Source organism: Perissodus microlepis, chromosome 10 (assembly GCF_051167445.1).
Source record: "Perissodus microlepis isolate ML-2025 ecotype Zambia chromosome 10, ASM5116744v1, whole genome shotgun sequence".
Classification (NCBI taxonomy): Eukaryota; Metazoa; Chordata; class Actinopteri; order Cichliformes; family Cichlidae; genus Perissodus; species Perissodus microlepis.
The window spans coordinates 5,467,071-5,477,284 of NC_140470.1; positions in this window are offsets into that span (position 1 = coordinate 5,467,071).

The window sequence follows — 10,214 nt, forward strand, 5'->3', positions numbered from 1 at the left end:
CTGAAATATAAAAGCGTGTTAGAAGCAGCTTTTGCTGGATTTGTTCAAGGGAGGGTTATACAGAATTTTAAGTTGTTCTCTTGTGTGATTGCACAGGGTCCCATCACAGGCCCTCATATTAAACTGTACAGCAGAAGTTTCAATTCACTTTTATCTATACACACACACCAAATTACAACAACAGTCACCTGCTAGTGAGACTGTTAGTCACACAGATGGTGGACAGAAAGTAATTTTGAATTTAGAAAAATAAAATGACTCAATTAACATTTACTGCTGTATTTATTATTGTTACCCCTTTTTCTGTGCTCTTACATCTATGACAATGTATGTATGGACTGTATGGGGGACCGTACCTTACCTGTTAAGCTCTCCTATTTCTTTTTTTTATATATATATCATATGTTGTCTGTGTGCATTACATACATAATATCGGCATGGCAAAGGAGTATATGACTTCTGTGTTTTCTCAAAGAAAAGACAGGAAACTTCACAATATGTGAAGTTACAGCACAGCTTCTCCAAACGCATGCTTCTTTTTCAGTCAGGGTGTCTTCAGAGCACCTACACTAGCGCATGTACGCATGTACAATCAGTAAGTGTACATTAACATTTGTGATTCCAAACAGGTCTTACATAGTTGATGTGAACTATTTCATGCACCTTTTTTTTTTTTTTGTATTATGCATCAAAGTTATGCAAGGCAATTGTAATTTATTTAAACAAATCCAGGCGGAAGTTTCTCCTTTTTAGCTTCAGTGACACATATACTTCACACACCTTAAACTAGATGTTAATGTTCTCAAAGTTAACACGGCTCATGTTACCAACTAGTATTGCTTCGCCGGATTCCCTGTAGACTCTCAGATGGAAACACCAACAATCTAGATATTTACAGATATACGTCAAGCCATCTTTAACATCTTAAGTTTTGTTATTTTTATGTTTTACATAAAAACTTCACATTTTTATATTTTAAAATGAAAGCAAAGCAACATGGAAATATATTTTTCTTTAATGATGTTTCTGCAGCAATCTCAAATACTAATTATTCTGTGATATTTATTGTCAAACTACGCAATCTTCCAAATCTGTGTGGAGTACAAAGTTGTGACCAAGAATCATTAAGGATTAACAACACAAACTGTTTCAATATCAGAAAAAGTCTGTTTACGTGGCTTTTATGAAACTGATTTTCAATAGTACAGCCAACGTCTAACTTTTCTTTGGCTCTCCAGTATAAATGCATGTTTTTGCATGCAAACGCAAAAAGTTGATCCATGTTTCTATGGACACTGTTTCATACATCAACTGCTCTGAAAAGCACTTTTAAAGTAATGTAGAACATAATCTCTCTCACTCTCAGTATTTCTAAAAAAAAAACCCCAGGAAACTGACAATCACCTCTAAACAAGTGGGGTTAGTTTATATGTTTGTTTGTTTTTTTTGTTTGTTTTGTTTTTTATCAGCCGCAACACCATGTAACGCCTGGATGTTAGACTCTTTTACAAGAACATGTTGCTAGCCTAACCACCGGGCTCCGGGTCTCTGAGCTCTAACCCTGGCTGCCAAATGTGCCTCTGAGCCTCTTGTGCCTTTTTACTACCAGACTAAGTTTGTAGTCTCACCTACTAATATTATTTTATTATAGCACAATATTCAGCTAGGTTACTACTTTGACTTTTATACTTTAAGCACATTTCTGAGCCCATACATTATCAAACTTTTTACTCGAGTGTTTCTGACACTAGCAGCTATACCTCTACTTAAGTCAAAATCATGATGCTTTTGTGTAGGTATTTATTACTGGGGCTATATTTGCAAATGGTGGTCTAGTGGAGTGCAAAATGTTGAAAAGCGTTACTAATATTGTGTCTAATTAATTGGAAGGTAAGGGCATTTTTCAATTTTCATTTCATGTTTTTGACTCAAAGTGACAAATACGTTTTTGAAATTAGTCCTGTGAGACTAATATTGCCTGGCTATAGCTAAGGAGGTAGAGTGGGTCATCTACTAATTGGAATCGATCCCTAGCTGCTCCTATCTGCATGCCAAATATTCTTGGGCAAGTTACAAATCCCAAGCTGCTCTATGGTGTATTCATTCAGAGAATGAATACTAGATAGAAAGTACTTGTATGAATGGGTGAATAAGACAAGTTGTGTAAAGCCCTTTGAGTGGTCAGAGTAAAAAACTGTTATATAAGAACCAGTTCATTTGACCAGTTGTCAGTGGTGACAAAGGCTCCTATTTATTCATTATTGGCAACTATTAGCCATTAAAGTCCACCCACTAAAAGTTCTTGTTTTTCTTGCTGACAGACTGCTATTATAAATGTCTCACAAAACTAACTCTGACTCTACATCATGTTTCTCCTCATTGCTTCTCTACTGCCCTTCTTTTTGTTCCTTGCTAGATATTTTCATCTGTTGCTGTGAATTAAAAGTTCATTTGAACTAAACCAGAGTTGATGATTAAACAGTGTAAAGGCAAGCCAAGACATTTTTTTTTAAAATTTTGTTTCTGTCAAGCTTAAATGAAAAGTCTTTTGTGATGCTAAAATTAATGTCTCTGTAAATGGAACCATGCTTTGAACAAAGAAATATAAGCTGCTCCTTCTGATCAAACAAAAGGATATTATTCTTTCAACATCTTTTTAAAAGTCTTCATAGTGTTGTGAAACACTATGAAGAGGTTTATCTCTGTGCATGCCCATAATAAAAGAAGGACTATTAGTGGATACACATGATGCTAGAGACAAATATCAAGTAGGACAAAGTATTGTGTGTCCACACAATGTTATTGTTAATAAAAATGGCTATGTTTATAAAGAATCATAGTAAAAGTGAAAATTTTATGACTGAGCCACTGATTGCATTAGTATGTTTTAATTAAGTGTTTGCAAGAGTATATTAAAGTTATGACATTTGACAGTCATCCAAAACTACTTCATACAGCCATGTTTATACACACAGCAATTGTTGGATCTCGAGCAGGTACCCAAAATTCAATTCAGTTCAATTCAATTCAATTCAATTCAATTTATATAGCACCAAATCACAACAACAGTCGCCTTAAGGCGCTTTATATTGTACAGTAGATCCTACAATAATACATACAAAACACAGAAAGGTCTGGAACCGGCTTTCTGTTTGAAAAGTCAGAGTCTCTGATCCTATGAGTATTACCCAGTAGGCAAACAGAGCTTGGAAGGAGCTGGGGAGGAGACTCGCCCGGTTCTGCCTGCTTCTCAGTCTTCTTGATGTGATCTTGCTATCTCAGAAGCTGTGGTTGCCAGGGTGTAGGGATGGGTATCAAAAACTGGTTCTTGTTGAGAACCGGTTCCCACTGTTTCAATTCCTTGGAATTGTTTGCCATTTTTGCAAACGATTCCCTTATCGATTCCAGTCGCCCTGAATGACGTCACCACGTTGCGGAGCGTCATTTACCTGGCAGGGAACACGGCACCTAAGCGGCACAAACGCTCAAAAGTTTGATTATACTTTACGAGAACGGATGACAACAGGGCAACTTGCAACACTTGCAAAGTAGATATTTCATTTAAGGGAGGAAACACTACGAATATGCCAAAGCATTTTCTCACAAAACACGTGATAACCTTAAATGAATGTCGTGATTTTAATTCCGCTCCGGACTCGTGAATCTCAACCCAGCAGCAGCAGTAACGTTTGCACGTCCTCTCCCGTTAATGCGGCAGGTAAATAATCAACTAACAGTGCATATTATGTTAGCGCAATCTGCCTTATTACAAAACCTGCCATTACTGTGCATTTAGGTGACCATGATGAGAGAGACAGACAGAGTCTGGCTGGCGTTCGCTGGCAGTTGTCGCTGCAGTCTACCGGTAGCGTCTCCTTTCAGGCCAGGATAGACGAATGTCACCGAGCAGTGACTAAGTTTGTGGTCAAAGGCTTGCACCCATTTGCCACAGATGCCCTGATTTTCGGTAAGTGAATGTGTTTAATTGTAGGAAGGGACATCACTGGATATTCTTGTGTAATTGCTACAGAATAATTTATGTTATACTTTGTTATTGCTACAGAAGAATATTTATTTTATTATTTTACACTTACAATTTTTTTCCCCGGGGACCCTGTGACACCCCATTGAAGAGCCATAGGCTGTGGATCTCTTGAGATCTCACTGTTGGGTTTGTAAGGCCATGTTACTCCTAAATTTCTATCTTGTTCAAAGAGAAGATATAAAACAAAGTTCTAAGCTAATCGACCTTAGTGTTCTCCTTTTTAAAAAAAAGAATCGATAAGAGAATTGATAAAGAATCAAATCGTTAAACAGAATCGAAAATGGAATCGGAATCGTGAAAATCTTATCAATACCCATCCCTACCAGGGTGGCCCTCTGCTGAAGCCTCTTCTTTATTAGCAGCTCTCCTCTAAATCCGTGCACTTGTTAACAAACTGGGCTAATATTAATTTGCCTGGAAAAGTAGAGGGAGAGAGGTTGAAGAGAGAATGAGCATGCCATAGACATGACAAGCTCTGAATTCTTCAAAGTTGTAATCCAACATGGTAAAAATAAAACAATATAAAAACCAATCCAAAGTATTTGGGTGATGAAAAGATCATCAAAGATCCAACCCTGTTCTCAGGCCCAGAACATGGGAATAGAGCAGCTGCGAGAGAATTTAACATTAATGATTTAATGGTACGTAAGTAAAGGAAGCAAAGACAAATGAGTTAAATAAAGTTTGACTTATCTGACTGTTTTGCTTTGCTTAATGTGCCTTACAATCCATATGTGCCTTATTGGTCCGAAAAATATGGTAACTTCTACTTTTCTTTAGCATGTTCAGAAGTCCAAATTTTGTGTGATGGTTAGCATCTTCCACTGCCTCTTGGGTGCTACTGCAGGTGCCTTTGATCGTGCAAAACGTGTCATCGACATTGTTGTGTTTGTTGGGGAGAAAACTTACAATCATACAGTACAGCCCTTCAGAGTCACACTGCTAGCGATTGAAGATTTATGTAAATTTGACAAGCTGAACGCATTCTGTACAGGTGACAGAATGGAGGAGATTGATTAACAATGATCTACAGCCGACCAGGATGGAGAACAAAATGCGCTGTAAAAAAAAAAAAAAAAAGGTGAACCACGTTATAGCAAGGGACCAATGTAATCCCAAATGTTCATAAGAGCCTCTTTTATACTCCTTTGCCCATTTGGCATTGTGGACATTTCATTTTGTAGTGTAAAGAAAATTTACACTACAATTTGGCTTTTCATCACATTACTGACACTAAGCAATTACTGCAAATAGAGATTTTGCTTTCCATGTGAAACAATTGAAGAAAAAGTGCTCCACAGACATACTTATTTTAATCAGAAGTCATATCTTATTAACCTGTTATGTAGTCAGAAATTGACTTAAATATTATTTGTTTTGGTTTTTTGGCAGATACAAATATCTAATTTTTTATTGCTTCCACATATTGATCCTATGTTAATATTGTACTAATATTGTGCCTTACTTTTGCATCCTATATCTGTCTGTTGTTAACTGTTTTTAACCCTGATGGGCTAATAATGCCAGTTTCTGTTATGACACAGCTGTATTGTTTTGGACCAAATTTATAAAAATGTTCACTGTATGAGCTGGCAATAAAGGAGATAAGAAAAATATGTGTACATACAGAGTCTACACAGAGTTTTAGAGGTGAGAATAAGGCTTAGCACAGTTGAAATGCAAACCATCACTTATTGGACTTTAATGAAATGGAGGTGCCGGCAAGACTTCAAACATGGCTGCACCACCTTACGCAATGAGAAACCAAGAGTAACTAACATAAAATAGGGGTTCATCATATTAATGTGACACACATGGGAATATATCCCATAGTCTGTGGTACCTACAGCATAATCAGTTTTAGTTTTGTTTTGTTTTTTCATTGTAGCAGAAGTAGGCAAAATTTTGCCTTATGGGCACATCTAGGAGTGAGAATAAGAGTCAAAACTTTGTTTCCAACTTTTTCATCAAAATTCCTTTTTTTATTGTTCTGTTCACAAAGAGAATGTGTCAGCTGCTAAACAGACAAAAACAAACTAAAAACCAGTAAAAAAATTACTTGAACCTAAAAAAAAAATCACAAAGAAAAAACAATACAGCATCCACATTTAAACCAAAGAGTGAAAAGTGGATTATAAAACATTAGGTCTCTCCCTTCCAAGTCTCTGTTAGTACTGGAATAAAAAATTGATCAAAAAAATTGATCTACTTTACCTTACAGAGACCTGGTTACAGCAGGATGATTATGTTAGTTTAAATGAATCAACACCCCCAGATCATTCTAGCTATCAGAAACCTCGAAGCACAGGCCAAGGGGGCGGTGTGGCAGCAATTGTCCACACCAGCCTATTAATCAACAAAAGACCAAGACAGACTTTTAATTCATTTGGAAGCCTGATGCTTAACACCCTAGCTGCAAAACTCAAAAACCAGTCTTATATGTTCCTTATATATATATATATATATATATATATATATATATGTATGTTCCTTCCCACTGTCGCCAAAGTGCTTGCTCATAGGGGGTCATATGATTGTTGGGTTTTTCTCTGTATCTATGAAGCGCCTTGAGGCGACTTTTGTTGTGATTTGGCGCTATATAAATAAAATTGAATTGAATTGAATTGAATATCTTATCATCTATCGTCCACCTGGGCTTTACACAGAGTTTCTGCCTGATTTCTCAGAGTTTCTGTTGAAATTAAAATTAAAACTTTAACAATTCTGTTTTGCAGTGTTAGTAAGTGACTGGCTGCTCCCGTATGGGATTAGAACGGTGCCACCTTATCCCATAGTCCAGCCAATAATGCGATTCACATTCGTATATATGCAGCTAATCAACGTCGTTGACAGGCTATGACAGTGTCCTTATGTGCCGACACATGTTTGTTTTAGCTAACAAAGCGGCGTGGCTGATGTGGAGTGAAGCCATGTTAATGACAATGTGTACAACAATTGGAGATGTGAGCAGGACAGACGGAACAATTGATGGAAAAAGTGTGGACTTTATACCAGTTTTTAAATTGTGTTGATAGGCCACGTAAAACCAGAGTTATGATAAAAATATATGCAATGTTTGGTTTTCTTCCTGAATACTATCATTGTTTATTTTTACTGCGGGAAAAAACGGTAAAAATGGCGTTTTATAAGGAAAGCGCTTGAAAGCACTCTCCGAGCAAAAACAAAAACAAAAAGACAAAACACCCTTTCCTATTGGTCGAAAAATGTACCATGTCGACCAATCAAAAATGATATGGAAACATGGCATTTAGTTGTTTATGGAGGGGGAGAGTTTTAGGAGTTGCGGCAGTGTTTTGATATGTGAGAGATTTGCGACGTTTAGCGCAAATCTTTTGTAGTTAGTGTGTAGTGTAGTCAATAGTTTTGTTGTGTGTGTCACAACAATGAGACGACTACCGAATGTTACACATGTTACAGGAGTGATACATCTCCTGTTCTCAGGCCTGCAGGTATCAGGCTGTTGTTCTCCTTTATCTCATAGTGGACAGAAATTATTTTTTGGAGTGGCACAAATAATTTGTGTGGCATCAGATTTGATACAGAACACCTGATTATTCTGTAAATAGTTTGAAATGTTTATTTAAAAAAATGCCTTGGCTGCATTTTTAGGTAAACAGTTGCAAAAAACGTTGTTGTTTGCATAACTCAGTTACTTTTTTGAAGAAGTAACTATATAATTAATTGCCCAACATTGGTCATTATTTACTGTATTTTGCAGACAGAGAGTTACAGGACTCTTTCCCAGACCACAGACTCATACTCATAATACAAGTCGGATCTTTATAAAATAAAAAAAAAAAAAGAAAAAAAAAGAAAGAAAGTTGTGTTTTCAAAATTGGAGTTCAAGTTATTTTTACTTCCACTAGTGTTAACATACTACACAGGTCATGAAAATTTTTTTTTAAATTTTCATTATAAGTGTGATAAAGCAGTTAATTAAAAGTAGTCTAACATAAATGCTGTAATTTGATTATTTTAATAAACCATGTAACTTGGATGGATTCGATGCAGGCATGACCACAGTGCACACGTCTGCTGTTGCTCACAGTGGTCCAAGGGACCGCTCAGGGAGTTTGTGTGTTCGCTCAGACACATGAAAAATTAGAGGGAACATTGGTGCTCAGCTAAGATAAAATAATTATTGTGGGTGATTTTAACATCCATGTAGATGCCTAAAATGACAGCCTCAGTGCGATATTTAATCTGTTATTAGACTTCTCTCAAAATTAAAAACACCCATCACTTTAATCGCACTCTGGATCTTGTTTTAACATTTAGCATAGAAACTGATCATTTAACAGTGTTTCCTGTAAACCCTCTCTTGTCTGATCATTTCCTGATAACATTGAGATTTGATTACACAGCAGAGGGGAGTAGACTTCATCACAGTAGATGACTTTCTGAAAGTGCTGTAACTGAGTTTAGGAATATGACAATTTGCTTATTAGTGATCAAGGAACTGACCTCAAAGCCCATTTGTTCATTCAGTGGTGCAAATGTACTGTTTATAAGGTTGGGGAAACCTGTAGTCAGCTGAGACTGAAAAAGTCACTTGGATGAGTGACAAAACGTTTCTCCCACTGAAAACACTACATCCAGGTGAACAAAATCAACCTTTTGGGATTTACTTACCTGGATGATTGAGCATGCATATTAGGGTTCCCCGATGTGCTAAATACTACTTCTGTATTTAGCTGCAATACATAGTGGGGTTGAGAGGAGAAAAACGCCTTTATCCAAAACGCCTTTAAGGCCATTTGGTTTATCAGTCTTGTGATACACTGATGATAGTGTTATGTGAAGGCTGTGTGCAGGCAGGAGTGGTGGACCCAAAGTGCAGACGCTCGGAGGCACAATGTAAACTCGAAACAGCTTTAATGCTGAACTCAAAAAAGGTAACAAAACTGAGACTCCAAATAAACTCAGGCAAGCAGACAGAACACACAGCATAGAAAACGGTAGATCGCGACAAGGACAAACTGAAACACAGGCAGGTTGCTGGACGGGCCCCTCGGACCCTCCAGTTGAGGCAGAAGGCTGGACGGGCCCCTCGAACCCTCCAGCGGAGACGAACAAAGGCTGGTGCGGTTCTCCAGAACCCCCGTGGGGCCCGTCGGACCCTCCAGTGGGAACAGGCGTCTGAAGCGGTCCCTCGGACCCTCCAGCGGGAACAGCGGGGACAACAGGTGGTAGAAAAGATGATTGAGGAGAGGAGTGACGGTGGCGTTGTTTCCTTCTGGATGAGGGAACAGGAACCGGTGGAGAAATAGAGACCTCCTCCTGATCCTCCGACCACATGGCTGCCAGGAAAAAGGCAGGCGAACAGACAGGTGAACAAGGTCCCGGCTGGTGTGTGGAAGGCGAGGAAGTCCGTGGCAGCGTAGAGGCAGGTGGGGAGTGTGTGTCGCACTGGGGCCGTGATGAGGAAGAGTTAGTGAGCTCACTAGCCCTGACTTGCTCTCTCCACGCAGCTATGGTGCTGCCGAGCTTTGTGTCCTTAGCGAACTGGCTAAGCCGGGGGTTATATCGAATGATGGCATCCACCACACTCAGCCCAACTGCTATGGTCCTTAAATCTGGGAACTGGGCGATGCGGTCGAGCAGGCTCACCATCCGCTCCATCTCAGCGTTGTACTCCGAGGTGAAAATGTCTGCGGGGTCCATGTTCTGGTCGCGATCTTCTGTTATGTGAAGGCTGTTTGCAGGCAGGAATGGTGGACCCAAAGTGCAGACGCTCTGAGGCACAATGTAAACTCGAAACAGCTTTAATGCTGAACTCAAAAAAGGTAACAAAACTGAGACTCCAAATAAACTCAGGCAAGCAGACAGAACACACAGCATAGAAAACGGTAGATCGCGACACGGACAAACTGAAACACAGGGCTTAAATACACAGAGGGAGCAATCAGGGAATGGGTAACAGGAGGGAAACACAGCTGGGCCAAATCAGGCCTAACGAGACAAAGGAAGCACACCCAGACGCATTTACATGAGACAAGGACTTTCAAAGTAAAACAGGAAACATAACACAGACTGACCTTACAGACACAGACTCACAGGCAGGCACTACAACAGAGGGAACAGAGACGTGGGACCAGGGCAGACACAGAGACATAAACCATAAGATAGAACTCTAACAAAGAAACCA